Source organism: Belonocnema kinseyi, chromosome 10 (assembly GCF_010883055.1).
Source record: "Belonocnema kinseyi isolate 2016_QV_RU_SX_M_011 chromosome 10, B_treatae_v1, whole genome shotgun sequence".
NCBI lineage: Eukaryota > Metazoa > Arthropoda > Insecta > Hymenoptera > Cynipidae > Belonocnema > Belonocnema kinseyi.
The window spans coordinates 38,215,876-38,236,218 of NC_046666.1; the positions used below are offsets into that span (position 1 = coordinate 38,215,876).

The window sequence follows — 20,343 nt, forward strand, 5'->3', positions numbered from 1 at the left end:
GACAATCATCTACAATTTATGAATTGGATTTTACGGTATTTTTCAAATAATGTCAAATATGTCCTTACTGTGTAACTTCTTAAGAGATTCTAGAATTAAATTAAACATTTCAATATACTTTCTAGTGAATAGTTGTAATGGCCCCAATCATAATGATACTAAGTAAAGAACCTTTGAAAAAGATTAATTAGATTGTAGGATTATTTTACAAAATAAGTCCAACTCTATATATATATGTGTGTGTGTGTGTGTGTGTGTGTGTGTGTGTGTGTGTGTGTGTGTGTGTGTGTGTGTGTGTGTATAATTTCGAAGGAATGATCCGACCCAACCGATATCTTGGAACATGTTTTACTCCTAAGAAACAGCCTCTCTGCAAGAGGGCAACCCGCCAAAACCAAACTAAAAGAAAGAAGTGCAATTTTCAGAACTAGGTCAAAGATTTGTTGTTAAAACTGCAACTAATGACCCGATATAATTGACCTAATGAAGGCACGTCTGGGTTGGTAAACCCGACATCCTTACTAATTCACAACCCCAACCCAACAATCAATAAAACTGTAGCCTCTTTTTAAAAAAGCCCCTCATCTCCCAGCATTTTTCAACAGCTAATTTGACCTAAAAAATATATAATAGACCTCTTTTTATAATAGCCTTGAATCGTAAAAACCAAAGCGTCCGATTGAGCCCAAAGAGCCCTTTCGTAATAGTAAACGGTGCAGTTGTCTCCTGTTCCCTTGCCGGAAGTAGGAATGCCTAGACTGTGGTAAAGCACGTACCAGGCCGTTAAGAATTAGTCTGCCCGATTCCAAAAACCGTTCTGTGCAGCGTTCCTCATAACACGATCAGCAGCCAATGCGCTGCCCAGGGTAGAAAGGGTGGATCGGGGGTGGCGCGCATGCGTCGTTGGCGTATCGACGCCCGGGCACCTTCGTTGTCAACCCTTGCGGCGAAACAGAGAAAGGAACAAGGAAAAAGGAGAGGGAAGGAGATGGGGAGAGACAACGTGAAAGAGAGAGGGCCAAGGCAGAATCCACAGTAGTAAAGCCCAGCCTAGTCAGCCGGGCGCATCTCAGTGGCGCTCTCTAAAAAAATTCAGACTTGTCGAAATTTTTCCGCGATCGTGCGAAGTGAACTTTTTCGGCAAGAGCGTGAAATCAGTGAAACTGAAAAGAGGATTCAAACTCAAGTGGATGAGATCGAAAAGGTATTGGTGATTATTCAAGCTCGTAAATATTATCTTTAAAGATGGCAGTGTTTTGTAACATGGAGGCTCGCGAGCGGGATGCTGCATGGAGCCGAAATCACTCTATTGCATTTCGCTCCTAAAAAATTTATCACTTTTCTATCTATTTAGGGGAAAAATAGAGATATGGTCAAAGTTAGGGCATTTTCCCTCGAGAGGGCGAAATTGAATGTCGTATGTTTATTTCAATATGTGACAGGTTCAGTCGGAGATAATTTTTGTTTGTAGATGATTTGGGGCTCTTGTTTTATTGACACGGAAGAAAAAGGGTAGTTTTATTGACAATTTACTCAGGAAGTTATTAGAGAAAGCATTAGGTAGTCTACAAATTTATTTTTATAGAAATATGTGAATATGGAGGTGATTGATTGCTTCGTTTTTTCACTAGATCTTCAAAGAGCTTTTTATTTTCCTTATTAATTCTTTTATTTTTTGTATAGTAAAGTTTAAACAAATTCTGAAATGTTTAAAATAGTTTGACTGATTTTGTGTGCCAGTTTTAAAATAGATAATCAATATTTTTTAAACAGAGTAACTATTTTTGAATCTTTGCCAAAAATCTATTTTTAATGTTTGTTTTAATTCGATTTTTATATTTGTCTAACCATTTCAAATGTTTCTCGAAAATTGAAAATACTTTTTTCATAAGTTCCAATTTTTCCAAAAGTTCAAAAGAAAAAAAGAAAATACCACAAGAGATAATCAATTTAGTGATCTCATTTTTTTTTGTTTATATTGTTTTCTCGCGCCTAAATGCCTTTGAACTGTGAGTGAATATACAGCAAAATTGATATCACAAGGATGACAAAGGGGAATGTACGTGTGCATAGTCAAACAAATATTCGGTTAATTAAACAAAGCATATGGACACAAACAGTGAAATGCAATTTCAAACAAAAATACAGAATAAACCTTATTTCTTTAAAATGTAATTATAAATTCAGGAGAAAAATCTACAACTGTTTCTAGAGACTTCTATTTTATTTTTATTTATTCTTTGTATGTTATTATTCTTATTTTTATAATTTGGAGAAACAGTATAGTAGGGTGTCAATAATTAGGTTAAGCTAAATTAACCACACACAGAGGACTCGAGTTCTCTCTTCAATTATTAAAAGTCCCCGAGGGTTATATAATCACATGGGAACATTTTCAAGGAACCACTAATTTGATGAGTCGAATATAGAAAGACTTTTCTTAGAAATCGTTAAATTACAAAAAATATATTCGAATATGGTGCAGGGTTTCTAGCGGACTGAAAAATACGAAAATTCGAAAACTTCATTTAAATAAAATCTAATATAATAAACATTTTACAAAATGGATAGAAAAAACTTGTTAGCTTATTTGATATACATTTTACAAAAATATTCCTATCAGAAGGAAAATTTTTTTATTAAGCTAGAATTTTTGTTTTCGCTTTAAATATGTTGTACCAATGTAGAAAATATTAATAAAAAATAATGATGATAATTTAAAAATAAAATTAAGCTGTAATGTTTCTATTTTAAAAATTGTATTTTCAAAATTTTATTGACCAAGTATTGTGCAATACAAAATATTCAATTTTTAATTTTGGATATTTGATTGAACTAGAAATATTAAAAATATTTTTTTCCAAGTCCTCAGGAGCTATATTGTAAGAAGAAAATAGTTCAGTATCAAGTTTACTAGGGGAACTATTCTTGAAGGGAAAACAAAATGCATATTTAATATTTTAATATAGTGACTTATTCCCTAAGTATTTAATGAATTATCCATTTAGAAGTTTTCCAGGTATAATTTACATTGGACTTCTAAATCGATAAGAGGCTAATACTTACACATAGTTGTTTTAAAATAGAAATATATAATATGATACTTAATGATTTATTATTAAAAAATATAATAAATGTTAAATAAGAAGCTTGATTTTTCAAAAATTCTACTATAAAGAAGACTAGATACATTATTATTATTATTATTTGAATGTTGTGCTTTGTTTGAAAAAACATTTTTTCTTTAAATCCCTATAACTTTAAGCCTTATTATAATATTCAAAATTCATTAACATTATTATTAATTTCGTTACATTTTCGGTTAAAATATTTATAAATATATTTTATTTTTGGTTTTTTCATTTGCTTTCAGTTTTATTTCCATAACATTTTTTTATAAACTTAACTTCAACTAAAGAATGCAATTTTAATTAATTAGTTAAGTTGTTAACCAAGTAGTAAGATTTGCAACCAAAAAAGATAATTTCTCAACAGCAAATTTAATATTTGAGATTTTAAACAAGAAAAGGTTTTAATTTTAAATCTGAAGCATTTGAATTTAGAAAAAAGACTGATTTTCAACAAAATGTTAAAATCACTAACTAAAAAAATTAATTTGTCACCACAAATATTAATTTTCTGGCCAAAACGATGAATTTTCAACAAATTACATGATTTATCAAAAAATACTTATATTTTTAACCCAGAAAGATGAATTTTAAACAAAAAATACAATTGTTCATATTTCAACTAAAACCGATCTTATTTTTAATTAAAAAAAGTTCAAATCATCAAGAAAGGCGAATTTTTTACAAAATAGTTTAATCCTCAACCATAACAGATTAATTTTCAACCACACACATATTTAACCAAAATAGATTAAATTGATACCAAACATGTGAATTTTTAAACAAAAAATATGAAATTTCGTTTAAAATATATGAATGTAAATTGACTTAAATTGTTGCTGTAATTTCGGAAAATCTTTGAAAATTAAAAAAAATGATCTTCAAATCTTTCAAATTTTCTTCGACATTTTTTGAAGCCTTTATTATTTTTCTTTTCAAAATTAATATAAGAAGAAAATGAATAATCATTCTTAATTTTCCCAGGAATTGTAAGAAAAGTTGTTTTCTTTCTTCGCACCTTTAAAAACTCTTCAAAATCTTTAAATTTTTTTCAAATCTTTACAAAACTTAAATTATTTTTGCATTTTCTTAAAACTTCTAAATAGCTCTTCAATTTACTAGAATTTTTTCTACAATTGTTCAAAATTACCAAATTGATGAAGTTCTCTTCAAAATCTCCTACATTCTTTCAATAAACTTTAGGAAATTGCTTTATATTTGCCTAGAAATCTTTTTAAAAAATGTATTCTCTTAAAACTTTTCAAAGCTCTTAAAAAGCTTCGAATTTCTTTTATCAAATTTTTGAAAATTTAACTTACATTCTCAATTTTTGATTTATTTATCAAGCCTTAAATTGTTTGTATAACCTTTTCAAGCGTCTAAATAGCTCTTAAGCGTACTTGAATATTTCTACAATTTCCTAATCTTAAAAAATTGAGAAATTTTGATTAAAATTTAAAACTAAATTAAAATGTTAAAAATTGAAGCATTAAGATATTCCGAAACAGACGAATTTTTGGCAAACTTGTTTAATTTTGTAACCCGAAAACATGAGTTTTCAACAACAAAAGTTCATTTGTAACCAATTAGTCGAATTTTTAACCCAAAAATATGAATTCTCAACGATAAATGTAATAGCTGATATTTAGATCAAAAAAGATTTTTATTCCTCATAAAAAATCGTTGAATTTACAGAAAAAAATGAAACAAAATTACCCTCGACCAAAAGGATAAATTCCTAATCAAGAATATTGATTATTTGCCAAAAAAGAACGAATTTTAAACCAATATTAAAACTAAAAAATATGTCAATTTTAAATAGTTAAGCTTTCAAATTATCGAAAAAGAAGAATATTTACTAAAATTAATGAATACCTTACGTAAAAAGATTTTAGTTTTAAGTTAACCAATTTAGATTGCAATATAAAAAAATTTAATTGCTACAGAAATAGATGAATTCTTAAATAAAAAAGTCGCTTTCTACAAAATTGTTGAATTTTGAACGAAAAAGATTTTTTACTCAAAAAAAAAAAATCTAAGGCAAATTATAAGTTGAAGAAGGAAATAATCTTTATACAACAAAAATTTTTTATTACTATTTCATTTTGAAGTATTTCTTGTTTAGTTGCTTTAAGGTTAGATAAATATAATTTTTCAAGTTTTCTCAAGGAAATTCAAAAAGATTATTGAATAATTTAGATAGATTGAAAAAATATCTAGACAAATTTTAAGAATGTTGTGTTTTTTAATTGATTTAACAAAGCTAATGAAAAATTAAAACCTGTTAAAAAATCGTATGGATTTAAAAAAAGTTAAAACTTTTATTTCGTTGGTTAAAAAAAGCTACATGTTATTTTAAGCTAATGTTTATGTTAAAATTATTTATATTATGTCTTCTAAAATAATTCCAAATTTTCAAATTTTTTTAGGTCCTGCTTTAATTACAGAAATTATCTTGAAATCTTCAGATTCTTTTTCGTCATATTTTAGAATCTTCAAATCATAAAATTGATCTTTGAAAATAAAACGTACAAAATTTAAAAAATTAAAATTCTCTCTTTCATTAATAATATTCAGAAACATTCAGAAATAAATTGTCACATCAAGGGACATTATTTGGAAATTTTCATAGACCAAATTGATGGTGCAGAAAATTCTTAATCTTTATTAATAGATGAATACCTCATTTAATGGGGTCCAGGGGTTATCCTGTTATCTATAATTGTTCCCTTTAACATTAGGGAATGATTTAAAGTTTAAATTTTTTCTTCTAGAAATAAATGTTTTTAATTAAAATTCCTTAACTGGAAATTGCGATTTAAAAAATGTCAGAAAATTTAAAAGAATAATTCAAAAGCAGCCACTTAAAGTCATATTGACGCAGTATGCAAACAATCAGGTATTTAACAACGAGTCTGATATTTTCGAGAATTTCGTTTCATCAATTTTACAAGACAGAACGTTATTTGAGCTTACCATTTACAAATTTTTTTCCATATCGAAATTTCCTTAAGTGGATGATGTAAGAAGAAAAGGGGTGGATAAAATTTTTTTTAGAGATTTCATTGATTTATCAGCATTATAGTGATTTAAAAAGAGGGTACATAAAGTAAACACAGGAGGATTTCTTGAAGCGAAAGTACACTACTTAAATCACTTTCGATGACTTCAGCCCTGACACAGAGCCAGTGGCGAGTCATATTTCTCTGTAAATAAAGAAAAGGGTCGATATTTTGCCACGAACTTTCAAGGTAGTTGTCACGTGCCATCGAAGTTGGTTTATGAGGCAAAAAGTGAAACGTAATTTCCTAACTCCCTCTGAGGGGCTTCCTGAGCTGATCTTTATGTAATAGACTCTTCACTTTTCGATATTTACTTTATTTAGTCAATTTCCAGTTACAAACAATGTTTCAATTATTTAATTTACCATTCAATATTCCCAGAGGGCAAAAAAAGAATTCGATTTGAAAGTTAGGGACCGTAATTAAATTAAGTAATAGCTTCAATGCCCCCCACCCCCCTTGAGCCATTTTCAACAAAACGGTAGAATTATCAACCAAAAAGTATGACTGTTTAACAAACTAGATTAATTTTCTACTAAGCAGCTGCAGTTTTATCCAAAAAAGACATAATTTTTGCTAAAACGAGTGCATTTTTTAATCAAAAAGACAAATTTTCAATAAAAGATTTTAATTTTTATCAAAAAAGGGTTTAATTGAATTTTAAACACAAAAATACAAATTTTAAACAAAAAGTAAATTTTCTAGGAAATAATTGAATTTTTAACAAAACAGTTGCATTTCTGCCCAAAAAAGATTCAATATTTCTGCACAAAAAGATAATACCTTTCATCCAAAAAAGATTTCAGCTGACATTATCAGCAACAAAATATGAATTTTAAACAAAAGATTAATGTTCTAGGAAAAAAGTTGAATTTTTGACAAAACACTTAACTTTGCAAAGGCTCAAAGCATTTTATTACGATTTCTTATTGTAGGGAGGAGCAGGCCCTTCAGTCATGTACGTCATTTTTGCAAATTCGCAAAAAATTAATCCTGAAGACTATTTATTGAGTTATACATTTTATTATTTGGTTGAAAATTTAACAATTTTCTTAGAAAGATATTCTTTTTGGTTGCAAATTTAAATGTTTTGTTAAAAAATCAACTCTTTTGATTTAAAAGTTCAACTTTTTGTGTAGGAATATTTAATCTTTCTTGAATAAAAATACAACTGTTAGATTGAAAATTCAATTATTTCCTAGAAATTTCACTTTTTGTTTAAAATTCGTATTTTTGTGTTAAAAAGTCAATTAAAACCTTTTTGAATTAAAATTAACCTCTTTTTATGAAAATTTGTCTTTTTGATTAAAAAATTCACTCGTTTTAGTGGAAATTATCTCTTCCTTGGATAAAAATACAGCTGCTTAGTAAAAAAATAAAACTATTTTGTCAAAAAGTCATACTTTTTAGTTGAAAATTCTACAGTTTTGTTAAAAATATAACTGTTTCGCAGGAAACTTACTCTATATTTAAAATTGATATTTTTGGGATGGAAAATAAACTGAAACATTCTCAGGATAAAATTTGAACTTTGACAAAACAATTTGACGTTCTTTATTAAAAATTCGTCTGTTTTTCAGATGCACATTTAACTTTTTTGTCAAAAATTCAACTCTCTTCCTAGAATATTAATCTTTTGTTTAAAATTCATATTTGATGCTGATAATGTCAACTGAAATCTTTTTTGGATGGAAGGTATTTTTTTCTGATAATTTTTCTTTTGGATTTAAAATTTCATTTTTGTTGCAGAAATATTGAATCTTTTTTGGGTAGCAGTGCAACTGTTTTGTTAAAAATTCAATTATTTCCTAGAAAATTTACTTTTTGTTTAAAATTCGTATTTTTGTGTTTAAAATTCAATTAAACCCTTTTTTGATGAAAATTCAAATCTTTTATTGAAAATTTGTCTTTTTGATTAAAAAATGCACTCGTTTTAGCACAAACTATGTCTTTTTTGGATAAAACTGAAGCTGCTTAGTAGAAAATTAAACTATTTTTTTAAACAGTCATACTTTTTAGTTTAAAATTCTAACGTTTTATTGAAAATTTAACTGTTTCGCAGGAAATTTACTTTTTGTTAAAAATTGATATTTTTGTGTTGAAAAATAAACTGAAACATTTTCTGTATAAAATTTGAACTTTGAAAAAACAATTTCGTCGTTTTTTATTAGAAATTCATCTGTTTTAGTAGAAATATTTATCTTTCATGGATGAAAATACAATTATTTGGTAGAGAATTCAAATATTTTATTAAAAATTGATCCTCCTTGGTAAAAAAATTCATCCTCTTTGCTTAAAAATTCAGTTTTTTGTGGTATAAACTTCTTTTTTGTTAAAAAATTCCAACATTGATCTTGAAAAGTCATCTGGAAACTTTTTTGTATGGAAATTTAACTATTTTTTGCATTTCTTTCTGATAAAAAATCATATGTTTTAAAAGAAATCATATATTTTTTTGATAAAATAAAACGTTTTGGTCAAGAATTCAAAAATTTTGTTTAAAACTCAACCTTTTTGGTCAAAAATTATTCTTTTTGGATTGAAAATTAAATTTTTTCATGAAAACTTATTTCTTGATTAAAAATTCATATTTTTATCCTGAAAAGTCAATTAAAATCTTTTTCAACCAAAAATTCTACTTTTTTATTGTTGAAAATTTATCTTTTTGATTTAAAAATTCGTCTGTTTTAGTAAAAATTTCATTTTTTTAATGAAAATGCAATTTTTTGGTTCAAAATTCTTCTTCTTTGCTTAAGTATTAAAAATTAATGTCTGGTTGAAAGTTTAACTATTTTTGTTGCAAATTAATCTTTTTTAATTGAAAATTCAACTACTTGGGTCAAAGTTAAACTACATTTTTTATTGAAGGCTTGTCTTTGGTTGAAAAGTTACCTGTTTAATAGAAAAGCCTTTTTTTGGTTTAAAATTAATTTTAAAATTGAAGATGTAACTTGTCCATTTCTTAAGATTGATCTTTTTTCGTTTAAAATTCTCCATGTTTGGTACAAATATAATTTTATTGATTCGAAATTTTATTTTTTTCAGTTTCTGTAAAAATAATTTTTTTGCTGAAGTCATATTTTTTGTTTGAAAATTCAATTCTTGTATCTTCAATTTTATCTTTTTTGTTTGACCCCTTACCTAATTATCGGGCAATCTGACCCTAGTGATGTCACGGAACTAAAAAATGATAAATTAATAGATATTTCTAATTTATTCAAGCTCTATACTTATCACCATCATTATCATCAGCATTATTCAAATGATCATTATCATTATTTTTTAAATCGAGGTACCCGACATGTAGATATGTATAAGAAAATACTATTTTCTATATCTCAATGATCCTTTTTTGTAATTAAAAATAGAAAAATAAATAAGTTTCATTTTTAGATAATTTCATAAATTAATTTTTCTATTTTAAAGTTTTGTCTTTTTGTTATAAGTGGTTTAAAAATATTAAAAATTAAGAAATTTCTTTGTGTAATTAAGAAATTTGTTTGTGTACCCCAATTGGCTTAAAGCTTTTCTACCAGGCTGGTGATATAACTTTTTTATCATTAAAGAATGAATTTTCAATCCAAAAGGACGAATTTAAAAAAAAACAGTTAAATTTTACACTAAAAAAGATGGCTTTACCAAATAATTCAATTTTCAAAAAAATGATTAAACTTTCAAGAAAATTGTTCAAGTTTGTAACATAAAGCTGAATTTTGAACAGAGAGGATCAATTTTGTACTAAAAGACGAATTTCCAACCAAATTCATGAAATTTCACCAAATAGTTTAATTTTGAACTAAGAAATATGAACTTTTACCGAAAAATAAAATAGTTACATTTTCAGTTTGGAAAATTATTTCTGAACCAAAAAAAAACAGAACGAATTTTCAACCAGTTTTCATCAAAATAATATCAATTTTACACCAAGAGACGAATTTTCAAAAGAAGGCATGAAATTTCAACCAAATAGTTGAATTTTAATCTAAAAAATTTAATTTTTTACCAAAAAATGGAATGCTGAAATTTATAGATTAATAAATCACTTTTTCACAAATAAAAAAAAGAGTGAATATTTAACCAGTTTAATTTAACTAAAGGAGACGAATTTTTGACAAAATAGTTGAATCATTAACCAAAATGATGAATTTTTAACAAAAAGAAAATTAATTTTCTACTAGAATAGATAAATTTTCAACAAAATACATTAATTTTTAAATTATAAACAATCTAATTTTAACGAGAAATGGAATAGTAAAATTTCAGAAATTTCAAAATATAATTATTAAGAACAAAATTCCAACACAATAATTAAATTTCTAAATTAATACTTAAAATTTTAACCAAAAAGTTTATTTTCAACTGAAAATAGTTTAATTTTCAACCAATCATATCAATTTTTAATTAAAAAGTTAATTTTTAATCAAATAGATCAATTTCCTGCCGAATTGTTGAATTTGCGAGCCGAAAAGACGGATTTTCTACAAAATAGTTGAATTTTGAACACGGTGATAATAATTTTTACGAAAAAATTAATTTACGACCAAATAATTGAATTTTTATACAAAGCAGAATAATTTTCAATCAAGTAGTTTCATTTTTAACAAAAAAGGATCAATATTCAACCAAAAAGATGGATATTTTTCACCAAAATAGATTTATTTTAAACAAAAAAGTTAAATCCTGAAATAAAAAAGATCGATTTTCTACCAAGAAGTTTCATCTGTAATTAAAAAGGATAAACGTTTAACCAAAGTGTTTAGTTTTCTGAAAAAAATTCATTTTAAACAAAATATTTAAATCCTAAAAAACATTAATTTTTAACCTAGCGTATTGTTTAATTTTTCAGACGAAACCATGCATTTTCCACAAGACAATGGAATTTTTAACCTAAAAATATGAATTAACAGCATGAAAATTAATTCATGCCCAAATAGTTGAGTATTGACAACATAACTGCATCCTTAAGCAAAGCGGATTAATATTCCACCCAGCAGTTTTATTTTCAACCAAAAAAATTTAGTTTTCGTTAAAAAACATTAGTGTTCTACTAAAAAAGGATGAATTTTAAACAAAATAATTAAATCCTCAAGCAAAACAAATTAGTTTTTAAATAAGTAGTTTTATTTTTAACGAAAAATGATGCACTTTTAATCGTAAATATTAATTTTTCAGAAAAATAGAATCATTTTGAACAAAACAGATCAATGTTAAACTATGAAATATCAATTTAAAAAAAAGCGAAACAGTTTTTTTCAGGTAGAAAAGTTCATTCTCATCACACAAAAAAAAAACAAATTTTCACAAAGTAAATAAATTATCAGCCATCTGGATGAATTTTTAATTAAAATAATGCATTTAAAAAAAGACTTTTCGATAGAAAAGTTCCATTTTTAACCAAAGAGTTCAATTTTCTACCAAGAAGGTAAATTTTTAACAAAAATTCCTAAATTTCCTACGAAAGACATGAATTTTCACCAAATAGTTGATTTTTTAACTAAAAATATAGATTTTTAATCAGAAATTGAATACAACATTTTTAGTTGATAAAAATTAATTTTTAGACAAAAATGAAACCAATTTTCAAAAAAATAGTTCAATTATTAATCAACTCAATCAAAGAGATGAATCTTCAACTAACTTTTTAATAAAGCACACAGCTCCAATTGCAACTAAAGCAGTTCAATTTTTAACCACAAAAGATAACTTTTTGAGAAAATACTTGCATTTTTAACAAAATAATTTTATTTTCAACCAAATAGTATAATTTGTGACCAAACGAGATAAATTTCAAAAAAAAGGTTTCCTATTATTTCCTAAAATCGAAAAAAGAGTGTAGAAGATTTTGAAGAAAATGTTTTTATTTTAAAAAATTACAGAATAAAAAAATGAGTAATTTTTAAAGATATTTAATATATTTTAAAAGAATAAAAAGTCACTTAGAACTCAATAAGATTTTTTAAAAAATCGATTTTCTAAGATTTCAAACAAAATACTTAGTAGCTTTTAAAAGAATTTTGGATGATTTCAAGAGAATACAATTTTTTCTATAAAATTACAAGGAAAATTTAAAATGATATTATATTTTGAAAAGTCAATTTCATGAGAATTTTTAAAAAGACATCAAAAAATTTCAAAAGATTGTTAAAATGATTGAAAAATCGAGAAAGGAAAAAATAGGATTAAATGAAAAAGTGTCAAAAGAATTTACTTAAAATTATTCTGATACTATTATCAAATAGTTTTAACTAATATTATTCATTGTTTAATTTACGATTACATTAAGTTACATATATATTTCGTATTTAAAAGCAAGAGAGGGATAAGTTGAAAATCACTGAAAAGAACGTCACTTAATATTTGGACGCTCCCTGATATTTATAATAAAACTAAAATGTATTGTAAAAATTATTAATTATCTTTCGTCTTCAAAAATAGGCATTGTCTTTACTCAAATTAAGATTTTAAAAATGAGGAAAATTTTGTCTATCAGTTTAATAAACAGTTTCTTTTGATAGAGAAAGTGCAAGCGTTTTCAAAGTTTGAAAGTTAGTTTCAACTTACAATGAAAACTGTTTGCTCGCATCAAGAATCCAAGTCCAAGAGATCTTGAAAGTTTAATAACGTCAGAATTTCTCGAATTGCATATTCATCGGACATTTGTCTGAAGGGGATCTTGTCTAACTTTGTACTCTTGTAGTTCTAGAGTTTCAGTGGGCTTGTCAGTCCTCTGTTTTCTGCAAGAGGCAAACTCTGTATAGTTGAAATCGATTAAAAGCACTTTTACCAAGAAATTATGCAATCGCTTGAGAAATTCACATCGGAATAAATTGATTTTGCAGAGAGAAAAAAAATACCAGAACTCTGTACCTATAAGTTAAAAAAATGATGAGAGAAAAATCAGTGTGTGGCAGTGGGGCCACACAGCAGAAGGGACACTTTTAGGAATTAACTTTGATATTTTTCGTGAAGAACCTTCATAAGTTTTAAAGAAATCGCATAGTAAAAGAGTGCAGAGCAAGAGAGAGAGAGAGAGAGAGATAGAGAGCATATACATGCTTCACTTATCGTGGCAGTAGTGGGGATGCCGAAGAGGAGTCTTCAGAGCAATTGCGAATCGCAGCATAAAAGGGAGTTGCGAATAGAGAGAGGGGGAGGCGGGGAGGGGAGGGTAATAACTTTAAATTAATTTTTCAAACTGAAAATGCAATCATTTAATTTTCGGTTGAAAATTGACCCTTTCTAGTAGAGAATTCAACTATTTTGGTAGAAAATTGGACTATTTTGTTAAAAATTAAACAATTTATTAGAAAAATTGACTACTTACTAGAAAATTAAAATTTTTGTTAAAAATCCGTAATGTCAGGTCGAAAATTAATCTCGTTATGTGTAAAATTCATATACTTTGTTGAAAAAATGTCTTTTTGGATATAAAATTAATATTCTTTTTCTTTAAGTTTATCTTTTTAGCTTTGTATTCAACCATTTTGTCACAAATGTTTCTTTTTCGGTTCAATTAAACTAGTAGAATTTTTTTGTGAATAAGTTTTTCAAACTGAAATTGTAACTATTCAATTTTTTTTAATTCAACGATTTAGTGAAAAATTCAACTATTTTCGTCGATTATTTAATTATATTATTAGAAAATTCAACTACTTGGTTAAAAATATAACTATTTATTTAAAAAATTAACTACTCGATTCAAAATTTGCTTTTTCGTTAAACATTTATAGTGTCAACTAGAAAATTCAAATTTTTTCCGGAAAATTAATGTACTTTGTTGAAAATTCGTCTAGTTGAGCAGAAAATAAATTGAAAATAAATTGAAAAATTACTATTTTATTGGAGGATTTACCTATTTCGTTACAAATTCGTGCTTTTTAATTGAATTCAATCAGTTGAAAATTAGTTTTTTTATTATTCTTTTAAACTTAAAATTTTTCCATTACATTTTTTTGAAAATTTAACTGTTTGGTTGAAAAATCAAATATTTTGGTGGAAAATTGAACTATTTGGTTACATTTTTAACTATTTATTTTTTAAAATTAACTGTTTGGTAGAAAATTCATCTTTTTCTTAAAAATTCATAATGGCAGGTGAAAAATTCAACTGCTTTTTGTAAAATTAATGTATTTTGTTAAAAATTAGCCTAGTTGAGCAGAATATTCATGTTCTTATTGAAAAAATTCATTTTGGTGGAGGATTTAACTATTTCATTAAAAATTCGTGTTTTTTAATTGAATTCAACCAGTCTAAATTCTTTTTTAATTAATTTTTTAAACTGAAAACATTTGTTTATTCCATTTTTTGGTGAAAAATTAGATTTTTTAGTTGAAAATACTTCCTTCTTGATCGAATTGAATTTTCTTGATAAAAATTTATCTGTGTAGGTTTGAAATTTCAAAAATATTTGTGAATCCTCTTCGTTAGCCACAAATTTAACAATTTTCTTGAAATTTCGTCTTTCTGGATTAAAAATGTATCCGTTCATACATGAAATAAGAAATATCAAATCTTTTGTTGAGAAGATGACTTTTCAAATCAAAAAGAAATATTTTCAACAATAGAAATAGTTAATTTTACAACCAAAGAAATTAATCTTAAACTAAACGATAAATATACTGTCAACTGTTCTTTTAATTGACTTTTTAAATCCAAAACTTATTTCCTTTGTTGAACATTTATCTTCGTAGAAAATCAATCTTTTTGATCTTACTTGATGAAACAATGATCATTTAATTCAAAAAAGTAACTTTAGGTTTTATTTTAAATATTTTGTTAAGAATTAATTTTTGTTTTCTGAAGATTCAATATTTTAGTAAAATTGATCTTTTTCATCAACAAATTTACTATTTTGTTGGAAACTCATTTTACTCTGGTTGAGAATTAATTTCTTTCAAAGATAATTTAAATATTCCTTTTGTTGTTCACCACTGAAATTTTCTAGTTGAAAATTCAAATATTTGGTTGAAAATTCATTTATTCGATTGGAAACTTATATTTTTTGCTAGAAAATTAATTTTATTGGCTGAAAATGCATCCTTTTTGGCTAAAAATGCAACTCTCTAGTTAAAAATTAATATTTTTTGGTTGAGGAGTTAACAACTTTTTCATTTTTTTTTAATTACACTGCTTTTTCCAATTAGCATATTTTTAGTTTAATTAAACTGTTTTTTTTTTAATCTTAATATTTTTTATTTAGGATATCAGCGATAACATGTTTCTGTCAGAATTCGATTTTTCTTTTTAAAAATGTAACTATTTCGTTGTAAGTTAACTTTTAAGTTGAAAACTCAACAGTTTTGTATCAAATTCGTCCTATATAAAAATGAACTTTTTTGTTGAAAATTTATATTTCTACTTGATAATTCAACTATTTTGATTGAAAATTCAATTATTTGTTTACAAATTAAATTATTAATTAAATAATTTAATTTTTTGATTGAATGATCTTTTTTCGAGTAGCAAATTCAACTACTTTGTAAATACTCGTCCTAATGACTTGAAAATCTAAGAATTTAGTATAAAATTAAACTTCTTATTTGAAACTCAATTTTTTAATTGCAATCTATTTAATGACAATTTAAATAATTTGATTACAAATAAAACGATTCCTTTAAAAATTGTACTGTTTAGTCAAAAATTAAATTTTTTGTAGAAAATTTTATTTTAGAGTTAAAAATTCAACTTCTGTGTAAATAATTCGTCTTTTTGGCTTCAAAATTCAACACTTTTGTTGAAAATCATTTTTGTTTGTCAGAAAATTAATCTTCTTGTTTGGGAAATTTAATTATTTTCATGAAATTCCCCTTTTGGTTAAATACATCTCCTTAGTTTAAATTCAACTGCTTAAAAAAAAATATTTCTGTTTAAATTTAATTTTTTTAGCTGTGGATTCTAAATTCTATTTTTTGGTGACAATTTTTTCTTTTTATTTGAAAATTCATGGTTTACGGTCTATCATTTAACCATTTTTTTTTTTTTTTTAATTAAATATTTGACGTTGTAGCTTTTAAACTCAATTTTTTTTTTGAACAATTGTCTTTGGGTAGCAAATTATAGTCTGTGTTGAAAATCCATCTTTTCTTTGGGTAGGATTTAACTTTTTTGAATTCAATTTTTTTGTTTGAAAATTTGTCTTTATTTTTGTTGAGTAGTAATTTGTTAAATTGGAAACTTAACTATTCAATTTTTGGTTGAAAACTTATTTTCTTTGGTTGAAAGTTCACCTATTTGGTTGAAAATTCGACCTTTCTGTTCAATATTTATGTTTGTAACTTTAAAAGTCAGCTATTCGGTTAAAAATGAAACTATTTTTTAAAAGTTTAACTATTTCGTTCAAAATTAATATTTTTCGTTGAATTAAACTGGTTGAGAAGTCCTTTTTGTTTTTGCTTAAAAGCAATTTTTTAATTGAAAAATTTAACCATATCACTTTTAGTTGAGAATTTATTTTCTTCAGTTGAAAATTCAACGATTTGGTTTAAAATTCGACCTTTTTGTCCAAAATTTATCTTTTTGGGTTATAAAGTCAGCCATTCGGCTAAAAATGAAACTATTTTGTTGAAAGTTTGATTATGTTGTTGAAAATTCAAGTACTATGTTAAAAACATATTTTTGTACTGCAACTTCAACTGCTTTGTAGAAAATTAATTTTTTGGTTAAAAATTCATATCTTTCTTTGAAAATGCAACTAGTTTGGTAAAAAAATTCAACTATTTGGCAAAACATTAAACTAGTTATTGGAAATGTTAACTATTTAGTCAAAAATTACATTTTCTGTTGAAAAATCTTATTTTCGGATTGAAAATTCAACATTTTTCTCAATATTTGCATTTTTTATTACGGAAATCAATAATTTTGTTGAAAAATCGTTCTTGTTCGGAAGAAAATTAATCTTCTTGTTTAGAAATTAAATTAATTTGTTTAAAATTCAAGTTTTTTGTTAGAGGCATAATTTTTCATTGAATTCAAATAGGTGAAAATTCTTTCTTTTTTCACTTATGTTTTTAACTAAAAATTAAACGATTCCACTTTTGGTTGACAATTTATCTTCTTGAGTTAAATTTTTTTAATATTTTGACGAAAAATGATATTTTTATATAGAAAATTTAAATATTTCATAAAAATTCCTGTTGCTGGTTATCGTTCTTGGTGGAAATTCTTATTTTTCAATTTGAAGGTCAAGAATTTTTTTCTTAAATCGACTATCTAGCTAGAAAAATCAACTTTTTTCTGAAATTTTGTCTTTGTGGGTGGAAAATGAATTTTCTTTGTTTGAAACTCATCTACTTGATTGATGAATCAACTATTTTCATAAAAATTCATATTTTTCGTTGAATTAAACTGGCTAAAAAATCCTCTCTATTTTTATATTGTTATTATTATTACAAAATTATATTATTAAATTTTTCTTTTTATATTACTTTTTTTCTTCCTTCTATCCTTCCTCTCTTTTTATTATCATTATAATTATAATTTCTTATTTTATTGTAATGATAAAAATAATTATTATTATTTGTTTTGATTTATTAAATCATAATTTGATTAATTATAATTAAATATTTTATTATATTTATCATTCTTTGTTGTATTTATATTATTATTATATATTTTTATTTCAGTTATTCGGTTAAAAATGAAACTATTTTATTCCAATTTTAATCATTTTTTTCAGAATTCGATTATTTTATTAAAGACAAATTTTCTGATCGGAATTTTAACTATATTGTTCAAAATTCGTCTTTTGAGATAAAAATACATCTTTTACGGTAGAAAATGCATTTTGCTTAATTAAAAATAACATTTTTTTAAAACTTTTTATAAGCTGTGGAGAGGGCGGGGATGAAAATAAAAAAAAAATCAGCATAATTTATGAACGGCCCCTTAGTAGCTATTGAATGAGGAAAATGACCTACGCTTTAACTGGTGCAAGGCCTATACACAAATGCGATGGTACATAATATGTACTATATATACTTCATTCAGAATCGAGTCTGCTGAATTATGAATGGCGGTCGATACTTATACTGAGCAGGTTTCAAGGGAATGTCTTTCTCAGGGAAAAAATTATATGGCGCCTGTGGAATATAATTATTAACGTCGAAATAAGCCATCTAAGAAATCATCTCTCACCTTGTCATCGAATTTCCTGCTTGCCTGCCTCGTTACGCGGAAACTCGCTTTTCTTGATCCAATCTCAGTACGCTAGAATGCATTGCTTATATAACGTGTTATAAAACCCTTTCTCTTTGGAAATTAATTTTATTTCACTTTTTATCCTCTTCTTTAGATCTGAAAATAAAACACTTCTAAATTTTTGTTTTAAAATTATTGCAAGTGTTATGCAGGAAGGCTGATTATTTACTTCACAAACAAGAGGATAGATAATTTAAGGAATGAGGGCGATGGAAATGTTGACTATGAAATTATAAAAATATGAGCCAGGTGAAGATATAGGATTTATTTTTTTTTCCCTAAAGAAATATTTTTATTTTTCGAAGAAAATAAAGAAATTATAGAGAAAAAAGAAGAGAGGAAGAAGCTATAGAGAAAGAAAGAAATAAATGCAGAAAAGAAACTGAAAAAACCATGCAATTATTGAAACCGTAGGCTATTAAGACTTTAATTCAGTTCTCCAAACCTCCCCCCTCCACTGCTTCCATACTCTGCCTATTCACCCTCTCCCCCTACTCTCTCTAATTCCCTCTACACACTTTAACCTTCCCTTACCCTCCCTTCTGCAACTTCTTCCGCCATTATTTACCCCTCTTCTCACTTTTCAACTAACACTCACTTCCTTTTCCAAGCACTCAATTCTCATTTTCTGCTCACCTGCACTAGCCTACTAGCCCTCCATTCACTTTTCTTACATACGCATCACACATTTTCTCTTACTTTCATTCCCATAATTTACCCTACCTCCCCACCTCACATCCCCCCGTCCACTTGTCCATCTGGAATTTCACATTACTTCGTCTACACACCTACCCCTTGTTTCCCTCACTTATACTTCTTCGCTCATTTCTCCAGACTTCCGTAATTCTCCTTATAAATTTTTCCCCATACTTCCACTCACTACGCATACACCTCTATTTCCTCTCATTTTTCTTAATCCTCCTGCCCTAATTCCATGTCCTTCTCTTCCGCTAATATTTCTTACTCCTCCTTACTTTCTCTACTTCACAATCCCTTACTTGCAAAAGTTTCCTCTATTCACCCTGCCTTTCTACTTTCCATTCACTTCCTCACACTTTCATAAAATCATTTCATCCACTTTACGTTTCTCTTTTTTCTACTGCCCTTTCCCTTATGTGTCTTACTGCCACCTCACGCCCCTTACGTCTTTTCACCTTAATTCCCCTCATTTCTTATGCCTTCTCTAAACCTATTTACCCCCTTCCTCACTTCTGTTAGTTTCCTTATTCCCTCTCCCATAATTTCTTCTCACTTCTTCTCCATGGAAAATAATAAATTGGCTACGAAACCCTTAAAACTGTGGAAATGAGATGTTTCTTTAGGTTTTGGTTGTCCGCTATTTTGCATATATACAAAAAAATGCAATTTTCCAATTTATTAGGTAGTTTATAAATCGAAAACTGCATCAAAAAGAGATTTCATAATTTCAGAAATAATGTTGATGAAAATGTAGACAATGGTATTATTAAAAAATTAGAAAGATGAAGGTTTGAGATTTATTATTATTTTCCCTGGGGAAATATTTGCATGCTTCGATATAAAACAGAAAGAAAGGACAGAGGCAGAAAAAACGAAAGAAGGAATAGAGATAGAAAAAAAAAGAAAGAAACAGTAGAGAAAGAAAAAAAAGAAAGAAAGAGTAGAAACTATATGATAATTGCAATGACCGAATTGAAAAATCCAAAATATGTATGTATTTTTCCAAAATTTTCGATTTTTACATTTACTTTGTAGTTTATAAAGCAAAAATTTTATGAACAAGAAAGTACATAATTTTAGAAATAAGTTTGATGAAAATGTAGACTACGATATTATAAAAATATGGGGAATATAAAGATATGCTATTTATACATTTTTTTCTAGCAAAATATTTGTATTCTTCAAAAAAAAAAGAAGGAAAGTAACTACAGAGAAAAAAAGAATTCAAGAAAAAAAGAAAGCTAAAAAGACTATATAAT

General features: G+C 26.1%; 1 protein-coding gene across 1 annotated transcript in view; it reads left to right on the forward strand.

The window, feature by feature from the left end:
• Nucleotides 1-1,064: 1,064 nt before the first annotated feature.
• Nucleotides 1,065-20,343, forward strand: part of LOC117182123 (G-protein coupled receptor 52) — a 32,058-nt gene continuing 12,779 nt past the window's right edge. The window contains exon 1 of the mRNA XM_033375163.1: nucleotides 1,065-1,204. The gene's annotated coding sequence lies outside the window, so the exon portion shown is untranslated. The remainder of the gene's footprint in view (nucleotides 1,205-20,343) is intronic.